The sequence below is a fragment of the Benincasa hispida genome, chromosome 9, assembly GCF_009727055.1.
Source record: "Benincasa hispida cultivar B227 chromosome 9, ASM972705v1, whole genome shotgun sequence".
In the NCBI taxonomy this organism is placed as follows: domain Eukaryota; kingdom Viridiplantae; phylum Streptophyta; class Magnoliopsida; order Cucurbitales; family Cucurbitaceae; genus Benincasa; species Benincasa hispida.
In genome coordinates, this window is record NC_052357.1 from 38,083,027 (window position 1) to 38,107,733 (window position 24,707).

Here is a 24,707-nt window from a genome sequence, read left to right on the forward strand (position 1 = left end):
AAGGTTAACTGTATCTCTCTAAAGCTACTTCTTTCCTTGTTTAATGAAGTCACAATCACTTAATCTCTCAAGCAGTTGATTATTTCTACTTAAATCAATTTTTCATATGGATTTAAGCAATGGTTTAAGCACACATTAAACAAGATGAACTTTAACTTAAGCAAAACTTATGAAAATTTCAGTTTTAATCTTCTTAACCCATTAGAAATTTAGTTGTTTATGATGGAGAGAAGAGAAAGCATAGATAAATGAGAGATAATGGAAATCAAATTCATATTAAGAAGAAATGAGTTTCTCAATCTCAAATTCTTAATGCAAATTAAAAAGAACAAGAAAATGGAGTAAAGTTCAAAAATAGAGATGTCAAGCTGTCGGTTGCAATGTCTTGCTCCCTTTGCATTTGATGGTGGCTGCAATGGAAGTGGATGGTGCTCTCTTGTTCTTTAGAGAAGAAGATTAAGCTCTCACTCAGAATTCCTCACGGAGAAGCTCAAGGTTGAAGACAATGGTGGAAATGGGGAGAAAGTTGACCAGAATTTCGGCAAATCTCTTGGTAGAAAGTTCCACACTTGAGATGAAGCTCTTTGGGCTATTTATAAGTATCAAAAGGAAGGTTATCAGCTTCTTTTTTATGATTATCTGACATCTTTGCATTTAATTTCATGCCCTGCCACGTTGAATCCTCGCATGATAGATTCGTTGGTTTTGGAATAATTTTCTCAAATTAACTACTAACTTGCACTTTGATATGATGCATGCAAGATTGAAGTTGATCTGATCTCTAATTTCAAGTTAATGCATTTTCTTCTGAATTTCTTAATTATTCTAAATAAAGAGTTACAATAACTTGTATTTCTATAAATTATCAAGGAATGATGGCTTACGTGAAAGGGACAATTTACGAGGGTGGTTCTACATGCAACTAAAGAGAGAAAAGGATAGAAAATTTTATTTATTTATTTTTATTATATTGATCTTTTTTAACGGTTTAAACCTTTGATAAAACACATATTATTTTTAAAGTTTTTCTTAAAAAAAGTTGCAATGGTAAGTTTTGATTAAAAAAAAAAAGATAGTATAGAAGTAATATATTTTTTTAAAAGATTTGATCTCCATTGATAAAATATAATATATATTTGACAACTTCAATAAATATAGATATGTTTTAAAGATTTTTTAAATACCTGTAATGAAAGATCATATATTTTTAAAAAAATTTAATAACCTTGCCAGAGCCAAATAACTATGAAATGATTCCGTGAAAGAGAACCCCACTAAGAGGTTCTTTTAAGGTAGGGGATTAAACCTCCGACCTCTTAGATCAAAGTGTATGCTAATACCACTGAGTTAAGATCACTTTAACGACCTACTGAGAGATTAGTCATAAGTCTTATATGCAAAGTCCAATAGCCTAGGAAATGGGCCACTAAGGAGCCAGTCATAAGTCCTTCGGCCAAAAGCCAAATACTTGAGAGAAACTAACCTACTGAGGGATTAGTCATAAGTCTTATGACCAAAAGTTAGAGGCAGTACGATTGATCTACTGGAGAGTCGATCATAAGTCCTATGACCAAAAACCTAAAGACTGACTCACTAATAAGTTTTCCTTAAGTTCTATGATCAAAAGTCATTTTAGATCTTGAGTGTGGTCATACGAGAAATAATGGTGGCTATGCCTTGGGCATGCAAGAAATAAAGGTGGCATAGCCAATGCCTCAATCATATTCATTTATGCCCAAGGCCAAATTTGGTCATGGGCATGCCAAATGCACGACTATGTTTGTCCATTCACTAGAAGAATTTCAGGCCAACCGACATTAAAGATAGTGTTATTAAAGCTTTTTAATGTCGGTTGTCTTTAATGTCAGTTTCAAACCGACATTAAAGGGTTTTAATAACATTGTCTTTAATGTCGGTTGCAACCGATATGAAAGCCCTTTAATATCAGTTGACATAAAAGCCCTTTAATGTCGGCTGCACTTGACATTAAATCCCTTTAATGAAATTTGCAACCGACATTAAAGCCCTTTAATGTCGGTTGCAACTGAAGCCTAAGAATCAAATGAAGCCCTTTAAACCAACATTTAAGCCCAGAATCTGTCTGTTTTATTAATTATTGTCCCTTTTTTTAAAAAAATTCTATTGCCAAATCCATTTTTTCGATCAAAAGGTATAACATGACACATCATTATCGAACGTTGTAACTATGACATATTATTAATGTATGGATTGTAAATCTATTACATTTAATCCGCAAATTCTACTATAAAATTATAATTTAAAAGGCCGTACAATAATTCAGGCTTTGAAAACAAAAATTACAAGTAATACAAACATTATGAGTTTACTGTCCCTCTCCACTTGGTAAGTATAGATCCCTCATAATTCTTCTTGAATAGACCTCCCAGCTTCAACATTATCTGGTTATAGGCATCTTTGTCTAACCACTGTTGTTCAAAAGATCATAAACAATAAAGATTTAAGACAAATGATTGAAAGTGAAAATGTGATCAGAATTTATATTCAACTAACTTTGTTTATTGGGAATGTGTATAAATGATACATTAAAGGCAAAATTCTTATAGTGAATGTGTTGGATATAGAGTTCCCCAAGAAAAAACATAAAGAGGTTGCAATGTCAAATCTTTACTCCTTTGTTGCACCTGCAAAACAAGAAAACTCAATAGTTGAATAAATGAGAGAATCTTCTTTTCCAAGATCTTGAAGAAGAGAAGCTTGGTTACCTAATATGAGATACGAAGTCGATGAAAAATTTTCGGCAACATAGCGATGCTACCACAACAAAACCAAAAATTTACTTTGAACTTGTTCAAACAAACACACTCCCAAAAATATTGTACAACCACTTGTTCTCAACAGAACTATCAAAATTCCCAAAAAATGAATATTCAAGAACACATGCATCAATAAGAAAATTTAGCTCACAATGTACTTCAAATCTCAAAAGTTGTCACAAAAACTACCATAGTGCATGAATAACCCACAAACTACCATAGTGCAACCCACAAACTCAAGCATCTTGAATCATAAACGGGTGTTACATTCTAATCCAATATGATCCGAAGAGAAATAAGCACACTATAACTTCTCAAACAGGAATTTCTATATCATTAGAGTCACTTGAAAACACTTAGAAACTGTTCTTAAAACTGCAAGCATTCAAAAATGTACTTACCACGAACAATTTTTATGTGAATCCCTTGCTGTTGCAATAAATCCATCTCCTCCCTACCCATTCCGAATACCTAAAAAATACACAAACAACATCATTAAAAATATAGGGTAGAACGAACCTAACGGCACGTGCAGCGGAGACATGCAAATGACGACAATGCCTTCCATGTCTCTTCCAAAGGGGTATTTGAGTTATGGCTTTTATTTTCTTTCTTTATTTCCCTTTTCACATGGGGAAGATGGGCTCACATTGGATGTTTGTACTTCAATTAGGTTAGGTCCAATAAATGATATTGTGACAGTGTGAGACATACTCGACCTATTTTTACAAACTGTTGGAGCAGCCAGCAGCAACAGCAACATCAACAACCACATCAGCAACCAGACAGCACTGCTACACCAGCTTGATTCAGTCAAATATCTCTCAATTGTACAAAATTTCTATCAATAATTGAAACCTGAAAACATAAGAGACTTGGAGGAAGAAGAAAAGAATATTAGCATAAGAAGAATTGTGTTATTTGTGACAACAGTTAGTATCAAATGAGAGTAAGAATATGAACAGAAGCCAAATCGGAGGTCGGAGGTTACTTTTGAAAAGAGTTATACTTTACAATATGGAAATGAATATGAATGAGAGGCTTTATATTTAACACTGCTTCTGAGCACTTGAATCAAATAAGAATAATCACAAGAATGTGGCAACTGGAGCAAACTATCTGTGAAGAAATGAAATCCCTACGGCCGCTCGAGTAAATATCAGCCTCAGCAATCAGAAAACAAAAGGAGGAAAAAGAAAAAAGAACTTTATATTTACGTCACCAACACGTCATGTCATTTCTTATACCTCCAGATTCATGGACTCAGTTCCTATCAATGAAAAGAAAAGCTAAAAAACAAAAACTCAGCAAAGTTCTAAATTCCATCAATCTAAATAAATATCACAATAAATCACAAAATCTACCGAAAGAAGTGATTTCAAAAGCCAACAAACACAAGTAGTTAGCATAAGAAAGGAGAACTCTTAACAACCATCTAACAAATAAGAAATGAGAACTCTAAAGATTAATTTCGAGATATATTTCAGGACTCGTGTCCTTAGAGTTAGACTCTTTCTATAAATACTTGAAGAAAAGCTTACAATGAATAAAATACCTAACAAATGGAAACATATCACAAATCCAACATGTAGTTCTATGGAGTAATAACAAAATCTAAACATCCAACAATAAATCAATAGACGAGATCCAAATATTAATTAAAGACTAAATGCCCTAACTAAACTAGATGTAATCTCCACTAGGCACAATAGCGTTTCATATAGTTCTAAACATTTGCATTATGCTGAAGGATTCTATCTAGACATTTGCATTGAATCTTCCCGCTAGCTCTCTAGCATAATCAATCTTACCTGCTTTACATAGTGAAAAGACCATAGTCGTATAGCTAACCACGTTAGGTAGGCAGTCCTTAACATTTCGACAAATAGCTTGTGTGCAGTATCAACACGATCATTCTTGCACTGGTTTGAAATCTGTTTTCACTCAGTAATGCATCCAAAAGATGATTGTATATCTTCATCGTCGGCTTGCACCCATTTTTCTTTTTTCTTTTTTTTTTTTTTATGCAACAGATGAGATCCACCCACGAACGATGGTAGCACGACCCAAACAGAGATCCACAACAGACATGGGTTGGCGACAGCTGGCCAAGAACGGACTTGGTGGTGCGCACGACAGAGACACGCGAACGACAGATGAGACGTGGGCAACTGGGTGCGGCGCCGCACAGTAGATCCGGGTGACTAATGAGACGCAGAGCAGATTTGGGCCAAGAACGGACCTCGTAGCATGCAGCAGATCCGAGCAACTAATGAAACGCAGGTGACTAATGAGACGCGGAGCAGATCTGGGCCAAGAACGAACCTGGTGGCACGCAGTAGATCGGGGCGATTGATGAGACGCGGGCGATTGGGTGCAGCGGCGCGGGTTGCACGACGACTAGACCTGCATAGAGGCCAAATCTACACCACGACAACCTCTTCACCCACGATCGACGGATGTATGACTAGGGTTTGGAAGAGAGAAGTGAGAAAGAAGAGGGTCTGAAAAGAGAAGTGTGAGAATGAGAGGAAAAAGAAAATAGGGGGAGAATGAAGAGGGAAATGAAAAAACAAATGGGGGAAAAATAGAAAGTGAGATAAATTAAGCGGGTCTTTAATGTCAGTTTAAAACTGACATTAAAGGTATCCCTACAATGTCGGTTTAAAAGTGACATTAAAAATCCACTTTTTTAAAAAAAACAAAACCGACATTATACATCTGATTTCACTTTTTCCAGTCGACATTAAAGCCCAAAATTCTTGTAGTAATTAAACTTGTGTCTAAATGAGGTAGTGTAGTGTCTATTTCTCATGGGCCTAATCGTATCTATACTTTAATAAAGAGGTATTTAATGATTCATTAAACACCTACACAATAGTTGAAGGTAAGTGAACTCAAAGGAAACAAGTATGAATTTTGAGGAATCATTTGACAATAATCATTACCAGTGACCACCCTAATAATGACACGATTTTGTAACTATTCAAGATGCTCTAGAGACTCATAATTAATGAATTATCTCATCATTACAAAATAAGTCTTATATTTTTTTAAGGGGATAGCTTGTGAGAGGTACACTGGAAAATACTCTTTACTACTTTCATTACTTTGATTCCATTCGACTCCTTATTGACTTGAGCGTGAAAATTGAAATGACTAGATGTTGCACTGTCGTTCATTTTCCTTCCTTTCATAGGTAACTTATGTGATTTCAAGCCATCTTTTATATCAACAAAATACAAAAAGGAAAAAGAAAAGAGATTATGCTAAATCAATACAGAAAAGACAATAATAATTAAAACTACATTAGAACGTTTATAATTAATTAGGTGAAAATATTCTCTCCATGACCAAAAACATGGTCACATGCCTTGAGCCCATAGAATCTGATCTGAAGATAAACAAAAACAAAAGGACAAGGCAAGGAATATAAGATCAAGAATTATGATTAATAAAATAATTTACTCAGTTGGATAAAAATATCAAATTTTTTTCATGGTTTTGAAATTTATTTCCACTCAGTGTGTCACTTTGTTAAAGAAACATATTAATATTACTAGTTAAAAATTCAAAAACAAAACAAATTTTTAAAATTATTTTTTCCTATTTTTAAGATTTGGATTTTTTTTTTTTAAATATGAATTGGGAGTTAATTAACAAAGTTTATAATCAAGATTCGAAATATTGATGTCGATGAAAATATTAAGGTCTCGATTTTATGGAAATATCGATAAAAATTTTGGAAAAAATTACGAAAATGAATGGAAATTGTTATAATTAGTTAATAAAACTTTCATTATGACTTCATTATACTATAATTGATCATTTTTAATCATAATTTCTATAAAATAAGATGATATTTAGATGTTTGTTGTAAATGTCTATGTAAATATTGATGATAGTAGTGATTATTTAAAAAAGAAATAAAAAATAATTACAAAATAATATAAAGTTTAGGTATTAGAGGTAAAATGATATGAAAATTATGAAAGTTTTGGATGGTTAAAAAAAGAAACTCAAATCAATTCAAATTTAATTTGTGGTTTTTTCAAATTCAATTTCTTTAAAAATGAAGGTTTTGGATCGATAATAAAGCTAAATATTGAGAAAACTTAGAAATTAGAAAAAGTAACACATAAAAAGACTTAATCTATGGTCAAAAAGTATATTGTCGTTTGAAACTATAAAATTGTATGTAATTAGAACCATAAAATTAAAAAACTTAAACTGAGCTAACATAGTTAACTAAAAAATCGAAATTTTCTTGAAAGGTTAAAATTTCTCAAAATCTCAAAATTTCGTCCAAATAGGGAGAATCAAAATATTTTAGAAATTTCAAAATTTCATCGAACTTGGGGGAAAACGAAATTTCTCCGATCAAAATATTAAGGACATCCAAATTTGGGCCGAAATTTTGAGACTTTGATGAAAATTTTAAACGATGATTATAATTTAATTTAATTTTTGAAAATTAAAAAGAATTTATCGGAACTTTATTGAGATGATTGGCGATGGAGAGCTTACATGAATCTGAAGTGCAATAGTGGAAGAATTCTATTCCAAGTTGTCATCTGAATGTAAAATAAAAAAGAGGCAGTTGTAAGCCTGTAAAAAAATAATAGTAAAATTAGGTCCATAGTTTGGATATATGAATTTTGTAGGAAATGACAAAATAACAAGTTCAGTCTAATTAAAATAGTCCGATCATCAAAATGCTCTCACAGTTAAAAATACGTGATTGTATCTGATTGTCGTCTGATTTTCATTTTATTACCATCTGATTGTCAATGCTATCAATTACTATCTGATTATTGTTTGATTGTTGTGTGATTGCTATTTCATATTGATTGTTATCTGATTTTTATCTCATACTAATTGTTAATGATATTGATTTACTATTTGATTGTTGTTAAATTAAAATTTGATATTGATTGTCATCCAATTGCCAATTATACCAATTGCTATCTAATTCTTGTCTGTTTACAATCTGATACTCATTGTCAATGATATTTATTACTATTTGATTATTGATTAATTACTATTTGATATCGATTTCTATTTGATTGTTGTTTGATTACTATTTGGTGATGATTATTAATGATACCAATTGCTATCTAATTGCTGTCTTATTATTATTTGATATTGATTGTTATTTTATACTTATTAGGAATATTATGAACCATCTTTTATACATGTTATTTTTCTTGTTAACAATGATGTAGACACTTTATCGATACACTACAATAATATAATATAGCAAATTTTGAATGGTGCATTTCAAGCATTTCCTAAAATTTAAATTTGAAAAATCCCCACTACATTATCCTAAAATGTAAATCACTTTTTTTCTGATTGTCAATGATATTAATTGTTATGTGATTACGGTCTGGTTACAAGATATTATTGATTGCTAATCATACTTGTTTGATACGAAGTACTTTGTGATTATTATCTGCTTATCATGCAATTGTTATTTGATATTAAGTACTTTGAGATTGTCATCTGATTACTATTCGATACGATTTGATTCTTGACGGATCATTGAATTGATATGTGATATACTAAAAAAACTGTTTAAACAATGCATTAATATACTAAAATAATACATTGTTGTAGTTATATCAAAACAAATGACAACTATATCCGTGATATACACAATGTAATTGTTCAAACAGGAGCAAATTTACAGGTTCTTTTATTAATATAACATAATATGTCAACATAAAAAATAGAACAAAATCTACGTCTTCCCCTGTATTTTTCTTCATAAAAAAGAGTAGATAGTAGAAGAATTAGGGAACACAAAAATTGCAGAGCTACCATTTTAGTCTTTGAGCCTTTTTTTTGAAGGAAAAAATCAAAGTGAACAATAAATTAAAGGAAGATAAATTTCTGAGCTGCAGAACAAATGTGTGAAATTTTTACCACAACTAAAGAAAGAAGATCCTATGAAACAACAATTACCAAATGGCCTAATTTCTCATATGAATAAATAGGAATTTAGAATTTAGAATTCAAACTTACTGAATTAGAATCTACACAGAAAATACCATTTTAAAATTGATACCTACTGCAATTTCCCTATAAAAAATGGGAGATTGGACTGTTTGACTTTTTCTCAAATAACTCCACCCCCATATGGTCCTCAATCTACCTTTCTCCTAATTTTTTTTCTTCTTTATTTATTTATTACATGTACTTTTGTTTATAACTACCAAAAATTATATATATTTTTCATATAAGTTAGAGTCTAGCCAACTTTGGTCGGTTTGGATTAACATAAAAAATAAATATTTTTCAAAAGTTTATTTTCATTTAAACACTTTCGATAACAATTCTTTAAAATAAACACGTTAATAGCTTTTCAAATCCATTTTGAATAGTTGCCAAACTTTTATTTTTCTTTCAAAATCACTTCTTTTTCAAATTAAACACTAAAGGTATTTCAAACACATACTTAGACACACACTTTAAATAAGAAAATTTTTGAAAAAATCCTATAATATTTAGCTGTCAAGAAAATCGTTGTGTTAGACGATCGTCCCATCAAAGAGTTTGTACTAGATAAATATTAAGATTGTCTTAAAAAAATGTATATTAATTAGTGATGATTTGACATTATGGGACTCGATTTAAGAATGATGAACCCAAAAAGACATCATATTGAGGAGACGTTGTTAATTGATTTTGACACGAAATCTCATGTTTATTTAATATGAGATTAGAGCTCATGAAACCTAAATGGATATTTGTTTAAAAAAAAAAGGCAGTGATCTGATCCAATAATGGTAAAATTAAAGAAGTACCATCTCAAAAGGGCATATTAAGAATGAAAAACTTTACGATCTTTATAAGATATATAAATTATTCCTCTTATTACTAATTGATTTTAAGATATAAAACTTCTATATCATCTAATAAGTTTGAACTCATTTTAAATAAGGTTAAGTTTTCCTATGTATGGTTTTTATTTATTTATTTGAATCATTTAGGATGGCTATAAACAAAAGCTGAAACCAAATAAAATAGAGAGATGATGCTGACCTTTAGTCTTTAGTTAAGCTTTCCTTATCATTCCCAAAATGTTAAAGTTATTCCAAAACCCTAGACTAAAAGCAATCAAATCTAGGTAATACTCAAAATTATTTTGTTCTAGAACTTTCTTCACATATATTTCTTTATTTTATCGAATTAATACACTTTTGTCTTTCTTCTATTCTCTTCTTCTTTGGCACATTATGTCAAATCATCACTTATTAATTCATTCAATTTGTTGCATTAACATTTTAGGTTTCATCGAGTTTTTTTTATTTTATTTTTAAAAATTTTACTTCTAACTACTAGTTGTACCTATTGAATTCTTTATTTTTTATATATATATTTTTCAAGCTAGGTTTTTGAGAATTAAAAAAAGTAGTTTTTAAAATCTTATCATTTTTAGAATTTGACTAAGAGTTCAATGTTCGTTTAGAAAAGATGACAACCATAACTTAGAAATGGAGACAAAACACGCATAACCTTTTTTAGAAAAAATTAAAACTAGAAACTAAATGCATAATTAAATGGTTGTGATCTAATGTGACCTTAGTCATTAGTGTTGGATCTGGTAACCCTCCGACAGTCAAGATTTGAAAACAACAAGTAGTCACGAACCACGAACGGTAATATTAAGAAGAATGGAACCTGTAAAATCGAAATTCATTACAAACTTAGTCTCAGTGCTCGCTTTCTTTAAGACGTTTCACGGTTCTACCCAAGTGTGCTAGCAATTCTACGAAATTGTCACGTCGTTTCCTTGATAAAACACAGCCCAGAATATAAAAATTATCTCGATCGGAGCTACATAGTACCAGACCGAAAAACTCACACCCTTCAATGCTCGAAAAACAGAAAACGTAAGTGAAGGAAATAGAATAAATCGAATGTGTTGTATTGAAATTTCTGAAGGCATGCACCTTTTATAGGCCTCGAAGGCCAACTGCAGTGTGAAATTGTAGGGGAGAAAGTCACACCCAGCCATAGAACATATGTACGTGTAAGGCGTGGGTGGGAAGACTGGAATGGGCACTGTGGGCAGAAGACTGACCGGCTCGCGACACGTGTTTGAGGATTGAATGAAGACATTAAAAATAATAAAATAAGGAAAAATATTTTTAATAAAAAATAATCTCACACACACGTGTGTGCCTCACCTTGCCTGATTGGATAGACGACAGCGATGGCATGCGCGTGTGGGATGTCCACCATACCCAAGTTAGCCTATCTTCTCACTCCCTCTAAAATATGGGTACCCCTTAAGGCCCAAACCCACAACTTAAGGTAAGAGTATATGAAGGAGACTCCTCTTTCAAACCTAAGTAATGTGGAATTCTCGACAAGTTTTTCTTCTTCTTCTTTTTTCTTTTATTTTTAAAAACTCAAAGTTTCACCAATAATCCCCCACTTGAAAATTTAAAAACATAAGAAAAGCATTTTTCATCGAGCAATATCAGTCTATACAATACCGTGCATAAGTAAAGGTGTCTTATGACTTAAACCTTTACATAATGTAGATGACTCAGACTAAACTAGAGTAACTCATGGTTTTGAACTCTATCTCTAACAACATCTCACACACAGCATCATTAGGGTGTAGTTCGAAAGCTCGTACTTTAAAGTCTAGCAAGTGTATCCCAGTTTAGTGAACGCTCTAGAGAGTTTGCCAAGAACTCCATAAGAAGTGGCCTTCACTTCCCATCCACATAGGTGAGTCTATCATGAGTACTCCTGTAGCTAGGTACCCCACTTGAGATCACGTATATATCTCATTAAAAACTAAGTTCTACCTTTCTTATGCTTCAGGATGTCATGCTCAAACTCTAGGTCATAGAAAAAGGGCTCTGTATAGATTTTAGCATGATTCACTTTATGTCACTTGTGATTAGTTATTACCCATTGAACCTTTTTATTGGGATCTTCAGTCTATAGGTTGGGTTTTTCTCAGAGTGATTCAACTCTCTTTAGGCATGAGTCAAGATTTTGAAAACTTTTTCTTTGGTCAATCCTTTCGTCAAAGGATCTGCCAAGTTTTCTTCAGTTCTTATGTAATCTACTCTAACTGTACCAATAGTGAGGAACTCTCTAATTGTACTGTGCTTACGACATATATTTCGTCTCTTTCCGTTATAATAATGGTTCTAAAATTTTGTGATTGTTGCAGTACTATCGCAATGGATCAATATGGCTGGTATTGGCTTTTCCCATGGGGAAATCTTTGATAGCAGACTTTTAAGCCAGCCTGCTTCTGCTAGTGTTATCATTTATGAATCCATCGTAGATTAGGCTAAAATAGTCTGTTTCTTGGATTTCCAAGAGATAGCTCTGCATGCTATATTAAAAATATAGCCACTTGTAGCCTTCGAATCATCCAAGAAGGAACTTCAATCAGCATCGATGAACCCTTCTAGGACAACGAAAAACTTTTGATAATATAATCCTAGGTTCTCGATTTTCTTCAAGTACTTCATAACCCTTTCTATAGCATTCCAATGCTCTTTACTAGGTCTGCTTGTAAACCTACAAAGTAATCCTACAGCATAAGCTATATTAGGCCTAGTGCAGTCAGTAGCGTATCTAAGACTGCCTATAATGCTCGTATACTCAGATTGATTAACGCTATCACTAGTGTCCTTGAACAACTTAACATTAGGGTCAGAAGGAGTACATTCTGGTTTACATTCAAAGTAATTATATTTCATTAGAATCTTTTCTACATAGTGAGATTGATCCAAAGAAATTCCCTTTTCAAATCTAGTCACTTTTATGCCTAAGATTGCACTCGCTACTCCTAAGTCTTCCATTTTGAAGTTTTCACTCAATATAGATTTCACATCACTTATGACGTGCAAGTTGGACCCAAAGATCAACAAATCATCTACATACAGATATAGGATAGTGCAAAGATTATTTTCAACCTTGTAGTAAATGCACTTGTCACTTTCATTAACCTTGAACCCTTTAGATAGGATTAGGTTAGCAAACTTTTCATGTCATTGCTTAGGAGCTCGTTTCAAGCCATAAAAAGATTTATCTAACTTACAATCTTTATTTTCTTGACCATGGACTATAAAGCCCTTAGGTTGTTCCATGTAAATCTCTTCTTCAAGTTCACCGTTTAAGAAGGCGGTCTTTACATCCATCTGATGTATTATAAGGTTATAAAGGGCAGCGAGATAAAACAAAACATGGATTGAGGTAATTCTAGTGACAGGGGAGAAGGTGTCAAAGAATTTTATGTTTTCTCTTTATCTAAAGCCCTTTGCTACTAACCTAGTTTTAAACTTGTCAACTGTTCCATCAGGTTTAAGATTCTTCCTTAGGATCCATTTGCACCCTATTGCCTTGCAACTTAGGGCCTACTAAGTGCCAAGTCCTATTTGACTCAAGAGATTTCATCTCATCATTTATAACTTCTTACCATAAGTTGGCATCTATAGAGGACATGATAACTTTTAGGTCTTTCAAATCTTCTTCTACATTATAGATCTGGAAGTCATCCCCAAAATCCTTGACGGTTCTAATTCTTTTGCTTCTTTTAGGTTTTGGGTCAGCTGCCTCTATAGAAGTAGGATTTCTAACTAGGGTTAGACTACTGAATCCCAAGTCCCCTTTCTCGATTTAAAAGGCAATCTATCCTCAAAGAAGTCAGCACCATTTGACTCAATGATCACTGGTTTGTTAGGACATAGAACCTATAAGCTTTACTATTTATGCCATAACCTATAAAGACACACTCATAGGCTCTACTAGCAAGCTTTCTTATTTTAGATCTAGAATTCTTATACAAGCTAGACATCCTCAGGTTCTAAAGTATGACAAGTTTGGTTTCTTATTCTTAAGGACTTTGTAAGGTGAAGTTGGGTTTTTATACTTTTGTATTCTATTTAGGACATAACACACGGTAAGAATGATTTCACCCCCCCAATAAGACGCGGCTCCTCAAAAAGTAAAATAGCAATTACTAGGTTAGCTAAAGTTCTACTTTTCCTTTCGATTTTTTTGTTCATTTCAAGAGAGTAAGGCGCAGTCTTTTCGTGTATTATTCCATGTGAGATAAATAACTCATTAAAGTTTTCTGAGTCATACTCATTTCCTTATCACTACAAAGTCTTTTAACCTTTCTGTTAAACTGATGTTCTACTTCAATTAGAAACAATTTGAAAGCATCAAAGACATCACTTTTGTTTTTCAGCAAATATACAAAAGTGAAATCAGAGCAATCATCAATAAAAGTAATAAAATATTTCTTATTGTTCCTAGTCAAGATGCCATCAAATTCACATAAGTCATAATGAATTAAATCTAGAGGCTCCGATACCCTAAGTATTGATTTATGCAGAGTTTTAGTTATTTTAGCCTGACTAAATACTCACATTTATCAAAATTATTCATGGATAACTTAGGTATCATTTCTAGCCTAATCATGTTACTAATTAATTTCTTATTAACATGACAAAATCTAGTGTGCCAAACATTCAAAGAATATAACATATACACAGAAGATCTCATTTCATTTATGTCTAAATTTAATCTGAATATTCTCTCAGTTGCATAACCTCTTCCCTACGAATACCTTATTCTTAGTAAGGGTATACAAATTTGCCCTTATGGTTTCAGTAAATCCAGCCTTATTGAGAAGATAGCCTGAGACCAAGTTCTTTCTTATCTCCAGCGTGTGTAGGACATCCTTCAATGTTAGGGTCTTCCCGGAGGTAAACTTCAGCTCCACCACACCGATTCTAGTAACTTTCATTGAGTGTGTTGGGATTGGTGTCCTAAATCTCTTGTATTCTCATAGTTTGTAAATATTGTATAAACAAATTGTTATTAATAAAATAATTGTTATTTTATGAGCATACACTCAATCTAATAAACGAAGATTCTAGGTTATTTTATGTAATTTAAACAAGTATATAAAGACGTACAGGTGGATCTTGTTTAAATAATAAGCTAAATGGTCGTAGATAGATTAGGTTGGGTACCTTATTCTGGTGACACTACGGACACGACCCGCTTTGTAGATTTTACAAGTGTTGTAAATTGTTACAAATGATATGATTATGATCATACATATGGAGGCATATGAGCGAGGGTGTCCCATACAAAGAGTCTGTATAAGACCAAACCACGAAATGGTTAGTCTCATTATATAACACCGTTAATAATAGAGACTTACATTTCATAAGGATAATCATAGGTGACATGACCTGAATCCTGAGTGAATTGTGAATTCCTACTCATAAAGGCGATCCTTTGATTTGTACGGGTGAGAGTGGCCAGATTACCAACTCAATAAGCCTACTATTTTTGGGATTCGTCTGATTGGGGAGTTGGGAACACATCTACACAAGAAAAAATTCACTCCTTCCCTAATGTCGGGGTAAGTAGATAAAATGCTCCCTAAATGGCTGATTCCGGGGCTTGAGCAATGTGGCCACACTCTCTCTTCGCCCGAAAGGGATTTGGTCATAATTAGACTATGACTTATTGTTCATTAGAGAAATCAGTGGTACTTAAGAAGTTAGATATAAATACAGGGGCAAAACGATATTTTTGGCCCAACTGTACTTACGAGCAATTTGTGAAGGGTCATTGCATTGTTGATTGGTTACATCCAATGGACACAGAAATATATTTGTAGTGTGAAGAGTACAGTTGTTGGTCTTTAGTGGAGTGACCGATAGTTAATTGAAGTTAGGTAATTTAATTAAAGAGTTTAATTAATTTTCCAAGTACCTTTGCAGCTTCAATCTAAAGGTTCAAAGATCCTCTCTGTAGCTCAACATGGATTTAATTGAGAATTAATTTTGGATTAATTTGAAATTTTTAATTTAATTGAAGGAATTAATTATATATGATATAATTAATTAAATTAATTATATATGTGATATAATTAATATAATGTATTTGCTACATTATAGTATAAAGTATTTTAAGATGAATTTGAATATGATTCAAATACTAATTATATGAATGAGATTCATATAATTAAATTTAATATAAATATGATTTATATTAAATACCATAAATATATGATTCGAATATTAATTATATAGATGAGATTCATATAATTGATTTTAGTATAAATATTATTTTTATTAAATACCATGCATTGTTGAGAGATAATAAAACTATAGGAATACAATATAAAACTATAGGCTATATGTTGTATTTGATATAACATATAGTGTATGTATATATATATATATATAACTCTAATTAAATTAATTTCATACTTAATTTAATTAAAGGAACTCTCTCCCCCTGATTTCTCTCAAGTTGCGTGTAGTGGGAATTGGTTGTGATAAAATAGTTCACTAATTATCTTCCTCCTTGGTTCTCTGGGAGAACAGCTTTCTCTGTAGAAAAATGTTCCTCTCCTCCTCTCAATCTCTCCTCTTCCTTATTCCAAACATTGGGTAAAGCCCACAACTCCTGTCAATTCTCAAACCTGGAGAATACAAAAGGTTCCAGTTGTGGCAGTGTCAAGATCGGAGAAGAGACTGTGATCTAGATCGAGAGGAACGTGAAAAAGTATTCTTCAAAGGTAATGTATATTTCTTCCTTTTTTTCCCTTCAAATGCATACTGTAATGTTTAGCTATAATGCATAATCTCTCTGTCTTTTATTATGTAGTTCTAAAATCTTGTGAAAACGAAAAATGAGATTAATCCCCACTTCTGCATAGAAACCTTCGATGGTTTGCCTTCAGAGTGGTGATCCCCCAACAAAACATTCTTATCCTTAGTTTCAGTATAATTTTTAAAGAGACTAAGGTCATGATAGACATAATACGTAGTGCCAATGTCTATCCACCACTTCTCAGAACCACCGATCACATTTACTTCTGTGATCATGGCAACTAACAATTCTTTAGTCAAGTTCGCCTGACCAGCAAAACAATGCCTATTCCTACCGTTCCTAGCCACATGTCCAGGTTTATTATAGTTAAAGTAAAGAAACTGTACAGTTTCTCCTGAAGGGGGTTTTTGCTTCTTCTGATTGCTTTGGTTGCTAGAACCACGGTTGTGACCTTTCCTCTTGGTTCCTTTGGACTTTTGGTCAGGTTTTATCACGGCAGAGGCGGATCTCCCAGGAATGATGTTCTGACCTTTCCTCTTAGCTCCTCCTCAATTATTAGCCTGGTGATAAGGCTCTCCAAAGAAAACTCTTTGGTCTTATGCCTCAAGGTGTTCTTGAAATCCTTCCACAAGCGGGCAATTTATCAATAATAACGGCATCTTGGAATTGTTCATCTAGGGGTATATCTTTAGTTATTATTTCATGGGCTATCTTCTGCAGTTCATGGGACTGGACCTCCACATATTTTCCATCCATCATCTGGAACATAAGGTAATGATTGACAACATACTTTTTGGATCTGACCTACTCGATATCGTACTTCTTCTGCAAGACTTCCCAAACTTCTTTAGTCGTCTTCATTGTGCTATAGTAATCGTACAGATCGTCAGTTAAACTATTTAATATAAAATTTTTACACAGAAAATCTTTCTCTTTCCAATCAGTAGCTTCTTTTATTTTTTGTTCAGTCGGATCTTCTTTCAGGACAGTTGGCTTCTTCGTGGTACAAATGTCGGCCACCTTATTGACTGTAAAAAAAAATAGCATCTTTTACTTTCACTATTTAAATTTTTCTCCTTCAAACTGGAACAGACGGCTGAGATCGGAGGTCATTATATCGTTCTAACTTGGAAGGGCCGTTACAGAATTGACAAATAAGAACGTCTTAAAATTGTTAGATTTGATAACCCTCTAATGGTCAATATTTGACGAACAATCACGAACCACGAATGACAATCGTCAGAAGAATGGAACCTATAAAATAGAAACCTGTTACAGGCTGAGTCGATGATCTCGCTCTCTTTAAGACATTTTGCAGCTCTGCCCAAGTGTGCTAGCAGTTCTATGGAATTGTCATGTCGTTCCTAGGATAAAACAACCCAAAATATAAAAATTGTCTCAATCGGTGCTGCACAGTACCTGACCGGAAAACTCACACCCTTCAATGCTCGATAAATAGAAAATGTAAGTGAGGAGAACAGAAAAAGTTGAGAGAGAACTATGAAAATGTGTTGTGTTGAAATTTTTGAAGGCTTGCGCTTTTTATAAACCTCGAAGGTCAACTGCAGTGTGAAATTGTGGAGAGAAATTCGCGTCCAGCCATAGAATGTGCGTGCACGTAAGGAATGTGAGATTCCCAAAATCAATTTTCACTAACTGGCTCGTGACATGTGTTGGAGGAGTTGAATGAATACATTAATAATAAGAAGAAAATAAGAAAATAAGAAAAAAATATTTTTAATAAAAAAAAATCTCACACACGCCTAGACGCCAACAACGCACTGGATGTCTACCATACCTACATTAACCTATCTTCTCACTCTCTCTAAAATGTGGTAGGAGTATATGAAGGAGACTCCTCTTTCAAACCTAAGGAATGTGGGATTCTCAATAAGTTTTTTTTTCTTTTTTCTTTAAAAAAAAAACTCAAATTTTCATCAACAATTAGCTTGTTGGATAAAAGTAAGGTTGCATTGCATTGTCCATTCCCTAGCAAGATCCATCTTTATACAATATTTGATGTGGGTTATTTATGTCACATAGTCAATAACCTCTCACTCAAATAATTAAATACACTGTTTTTTGTGGGATACTTCTCAAAACTTATCCATATGTTTGTTTCTAATTCTAAGAAGAGTTCTCTTTTTATACCACTTGGTAAAATGTAATGAAATTCTCTACCTTTCTACAACGATATGATGTTATATTGTTGAAGTAGACAATATTCATATATGATTGTGAAAATGTAGAGATTAAATTTGAAGGCCTAACATGCATCAATTAATGACAAGTACTTAATAGAATAAGCAAATAAAAAATTAAGTTAAAAAATTAAATAAAAGGATCATGAAAGTTAAGGAATTAAAATTAAAATTTAATATAATAAAGTTAAATATGGGAAATTATATAGATCTAAATTTGAATGGATTATTTGATTCATAATTTATATAAATACAACGATCTATTTCGCATTCCCAACAAATAGTTTGACAATTGGGATCACACATGAGAATAGATTAGATAGGTGATGAGAAATGTATTGATATGTTTGGTAAATTTGGTCATGCAAATATGTTACTCTTTAAAGGTATACTAGACATTATTATCTACTAAACAAAGTCATGTTGTTTGAAAAGGCTAAATATTTGGACTACTACAACTACACAATGACTAAACCTTGGATCGAGATGTTGAATAGTCATGTCGAGCACATGGTTATAAGTTTCTTAGAGAATGAAGGGATATTAATACTTTGTGATAAATATTATTGGGCACATTTGTTTATCAAGCTTTAATACCATAAATAGTTTTGAAATTCTAGTCATATAAAATTTTTAAGGTCATGTACAATTCTTGTAAACTTGATAAGTGCAAGAGGTTTCATGAAAAGAATTTGAGGTAGAATATGTGACTTGATATTTGAGCCAACTCCATAGGACATTTATAATTCTTGAACTTAATTAAAAAAATTATTATGAAGTAAAATTGAAAAAGTTATTATTGTTGTTTTAAAATTTAGGATTGTTTTTAAATATAGAAAAATAAACCAAAATATTTATAAGGTATAGCAAAATTTTAAAACTATCAATGATAGACGTTGATAGACAGTGACTATCATTGATAGTTCTAAAATTTTGCTATATTTTGTAAATATTTTCAACAGTTTTACCATTTGAAATAATTTTTTCTCAAATTTATATGTTTGTTTCTTAAATACTATCATAACTAGTTGAAGTCATGTTTGTATTTTCAACGGTATATATATAATACTATCTTAACTAGTTGAAGATAGGATAATTGAGTGGCTTAATTAATTAATAATAAATAAATATATATATATATATATATATATAATATATATATTATATTATATATATGGAAATTATACTTGTTTTTTTTCTAATTTTTTAATCATAGTTTTTACATATTCAAAGAAACACTTGAATTCCTAATCAAATTTTAGAAATAAAAAACATTTTTTTGAAACACTACTTTTAATATATTTAATTTTTCAAATATAACTTGATTTTTTAAAATATAATAAAAAATAGGATAAATAAATTTATAAAATATAAAGAGGTGAAATTAGTGTTTATAAGTTTATTTTCTTTAAAAAAATTAAAAAATAAACCTTCCCTATTTATCTAACTCATTATTATAGTACACTCTTGCCCACTAATTTGTGAACTTTAACAATGTGGTCCTAAAATTTATCATAAATTTTCAATAAACAAAAATTAAAAAAAAAAAAAAAAAAAAAAAAAAAAAAAAATCTCCGCTTTTTATGAAAAAATTTTCTCTCTCCCCTAAATATCACTATATTCTTATATCACGGAAACTTAGTTTAGTTGGAGTGAGAAGTGTTTTATATTTCATTTAGTAACGATTTGATTTTTAGTTTTTGTTTTTAGAAATTAAGTCTATAAATACTATTTTTACCTTCAAATTCCTTCTTTTATTATCTTCTTTTTATCATATTTAAAAAACCAAGTCAAGTTTTGAAAACTAAAAAAAGTATCTTTTAAAATTTTATTTGTTCTGCTTTAGAATTTGGCTAAAAATTCAACTAATGTACTTAAAAAATATGCAAATCATAGTTAAAAAAAATGGAGAGTAAATAAACTTAATTTTTAAGAACAAAATTATAAAATAAAATGATTATCAAACGAGGTCTTAATATTTAGGTTTTTTTTGAATAATGCTCGATTTTCTCATAATGGACAATAATCACATGCATAAATTTCCATGGATTTTCCATTTATCTAATTCCATAGATTACTTGAATAGCTTAGACCAAATGGCACGTAATTAGAGTAAAGTTAAACTCTCTACAATCCATTTCCTCTCTTATAGATAATCAAACTTTCTAGAAAGTAGGATTTTCATTATTTAAATCAATTTAATTATTGAATAGACTTTTTTCATTATTAATATTCCCTAATGCCGTAAATTAAACGAAAAAAATTAAAAGAAAAATAAGAGCTGTCTATATAAAAATAGAGCATAGGAACCAAAATGTCAAACATATTGTTGCAAGGTAACATCATAAAGAGTACGTACCTATAGAAAAGTCATGGAAGTCCTTTTTCTTTGAATTTAGGGAAAAGTATTTTTTTTTTTCCAAAAATTTTGATTTAATTTCTATTTGGTCCTTAGATTTCAAAATGTTACACATTTAATTTAGGAGTTCAAAATGTTACACATTTAATTTAGAAGTTTTGAGTTTGGTTTCAATTTAATCCCTAGATTTTAAAATGTTACATTTTTACTATTAAGATTTGGGTTTTGTTTAAATTTTGTCATTGTGTTTCAAACTTTACATTTTTAATCTTAATTTTTTTTTATTAAATACTTATTTTTAATCTTTGACGTCAATGTCTTTTAATTAATTTAAAATAATTATGAAACTGAAATTTGAATTTGATTTTAAAAGTGAAGAAAAATAGTGAAAATTGATTAATTGTAATTCTTTTAAATTTATTAAGTTACATTAACAATAAATCGAGGTTAAAAGTGTAAATTTAGAAACCTAAGAACTAAATTGAAATAAAACTCAAATGTTAAATGTGTAACAAAACCTATGAACTAAATAGAAACTAAACTCAAAACTTATATAAGTCCTAGAGACATGTTTACATCAATTTATATTCTGTCCACGAACTTCTATGGTCAACAAAGTTATAAAAAAAAAATTTCTAATCTTTTAGTTTAAAATATATATTATAATAATACATAAATACATCAACTTTTAAACTTATAATTTAAGTTATATTATACGAAATACTCTTCAATTTTAGGTAGTCCTATAACATTCTTAAACTTTCAAAACTTTAACCTTAGCTTTTAAGTTTGAGATTTTCATATAGATATTAAAAAGTTTATCCATGATTGAGCACAATTTGTCACATCCAATCCACCAAACCTTATAAAACCTTTTTTTAAACAAGAGTATTTGTGACATCAACTCTTCACTCTCACATTAAAAAAAAAAAAAGAAAAAGAAAAAAGAAAAAAAGAAGAAGAAGAAGAAGAAGAAGAAGAAGAAGAAAAGAAAAAAGAGTATGAAACCATAAATAAAAAAATGAATTGCATAGCCAAAGGATTCCTCGAATAAGGAAGAAAAAATAGAATGAAACCATAAATTCCTCGAAAAAGAATTGCATAGCCAAAGGGATCTCTTCAGTAATTAACTAAGGAATTATTTTGGAAGGGTCAAAATAATTCAAAAAGAATATTAGTTGCTTTTGTTTGTTTGGTTAAACAATTTTTTTTTTTTTAATTTTTTTAAAATCACTTTTAATCTCTTTATACATTCAAAAATACCTATAAAATTTTAGCTTTAATAGAATATGTCACTCTCTCTTACTAATTATTTTAAATTTAAATCTCATCATTTTACTTTTCGTTCTTTCGCCGTCTTTTCCATCTTATATCAATAAAATTTTTAATGATTCAACATTTTTATAACAACAGTTTTTCTAATAAAATATTTTACAATTTAAATCAGGTATTTTTTTTAAATGAACATATATTAAAGTATATAAATTAAAGTTATATATTTTAATTCCAATTTTTTATCACAATGACTTTTTCTATACTTTTATCACATAATTTAAAAGAAATGTAAACTATAATTTGTAATTCAAAATATAAAAGCTACCCATAATTAACTTTTGAAATTCATATATTAAAATATCAACAATATGTTTAGTTTAACATAAAATCTAATTTAAACTTACAAATTGTTGTTAACTGCTTTTTATTTTTAAATTTAAAATATATCAAACATTAATCTACTTCATATAATAGTTAATTTTTCTATAACCACAATTTCCAAGAATCATTTTAAAAGCTACAGCTTAGAACACCCCAAACGAAGTCTAATGATACTTTATTGACTTCATAGAAATATTAAGCCCAATAGTATTTCCATGACTAGTTTTTCTCTCTCTTCTCGCATTACCCAAACTTGACGATTTAAATAAACATCAACCCCTAACAAACGTTTCTCAAAATTAAAATTTATGAGTTAGGCGAGATATGAACAAATATTCTTTGAGTCATACTATGTTATCAATGTATCATATTTTAGATATTCTTATTATTGTTAGCATATAATTATATGTCGATTCACATTTTATGTCAATATCAAACCATAAAAAGTGTTGACATATAGATAAAAATTTAATACTATAATTATACACCAGAGTTAAACTCTGAAAAATACAAGTGCTTAGGTTGAAAATTCTAATATGAAATTTAAGTAAATACATTTTGAACCAAAATAAAAAGGGATCAAATTTATTTGATCTTTTCAAACTCAGTTGACCTTAACCTTAATTTGATGGCAGAGTTCATATTTAAATTTTAGTGAAAGTTTTTAGATGAAAAATTGAACAAATGAGGTGCAAATCAAAATTAAAATAGAACAAGCATCACAGTACAAGGAATAAAATGATATTTCAACTTATTTATCTTTTTCTTCAAAAATTGTTACGATTTTTGTTGGCTGATAATTTTTTCTTGTATTATATTGGATATTTTGTCTCACTTGGCGTTGATATTCTTTCCTTATTCATGGTAAATTTGCTGAACTAATCTTTTCCTTATTTGTGTTGTTGTCGTTGGTGGTTTTTTTTGCCTTATGAGAATTGTATTTAATTGTGCCTCATTTGTGGTTTTAGGGTAAGCCGCAGTTTGTGTCTCAAGGGTTGATCGACTAAAAGATAAAGAGAATCTTGTGTGTTATGTGTGGCTACTTAATTAGTGTGATATTCATAAGTTGTGCATTTCTTTTGAAGCTTGGTTTATCCATATAGATTCCTCATAGTGTTGTGGTAAATTGTTAGTTGAGTGTTCTTTCCACTGACAGGTGAAAAGAGGGTGTTCTTTCCACTAACAGGTGAAAAGAGGGGTAAAGTCATTGTTACGGCATCTGATTTTGAGGAAGCCTAAATCTGCAGACTCATTGCAAGCATATCAGTATTAGGGGTGCCTAACTTGCTCATTAATCTTTAATCATGTGTAGACTGATTCTATGTAATCTTAGTTGATGTGCTTGTTGTAAAACTAAGTTACATTATGGTGGATTTCTTTTCACTTAAGTGGAAAGCCTCCCAGACGTAGGTGTTATTACATCGAACTGGGTTAACAAATCTCTATATACATATTCTCTACTCTTACTTCTGATTGTTTGTCTTTACTTTTGTCAGTGGCATTTTTCCTAACTTGTGGTATTATTGTGATTCACCTAATTTTCAACTGTTATCAGAGTGTATTGTCTATTTGTTTATTGAATCATCAATGGAGTCGATCAGGGAAGGTGGATCTACAACACGCCCACCAATTCTTGATGGGTCAAAGTACTCCTATTGAAAGCCCTGAATGTCTACCTTTCTGAAATCTATTGAAAGAAACTATTGGAAGGCGGTTCTTAATAGTTGGTCACATCCAACGATTACTAACGGAGATGAGGTTGTCAGTCAAAAGCCTAAAAAGGACTGATTTGAAGAGGAAGGTCAAACCACTCTTGAAAACTCGTAATCCTTAAATGTTATTTTCAATAGGGTTGATCAAAACATTTTTAGGTTAATCAACACATGTGTTACTGCTAAAGAAGTATGGGAGACACTTGTTGTGCCCCATGAAGGAACATCAAAAGTAAAGATGTCAATGTTGCAGCTCTTCACAACTCAATTTGAATCTCTTAAAATACGTGATCATGAGAGTGTTGCGGAATTTAATGTGTGTCTTCTTGATATTGCTAATGATTTTTTTGCACCTGGAGAA

At 30.9% G+C, this 24,707-nt stretch overlaps 1 long non-coding RNA gene across 4 annotated transcripts; it reads right to left on the reverse strand.

Moving 5' to 3' along the window:
• Nucleotides 1-2,291: 2,291 nt before the first annotated feature.
• On the reverse strand, nt 2,292-4,596 carry LOC120086815. Of its 4 annotated transcripts, none has more exons than XR_005484337.1 (4): nt 3,510-4,596; nt 3,197-3,266; nt 2,745-2,793; nt 2,292-2,663 (listed from the first exon to the last, which is right to left on the reverse strand). It is a non-coding gene; the product is annotated as an uncharacterized LOC120086815 (long non-coding RNA). The 4 variants fall into 4 exon arrangements; XR_005484336.1 differs by having other exon boundaries at nt 2,292-2,447; nt 2,533-2,663; nt 2,745-3,266; XR_005484335.1 differs by lacking the exon at nt 2,745-2,793.
• Nucleotides 4,597-24,707: the final 20,111 nt, after the last annotated feature.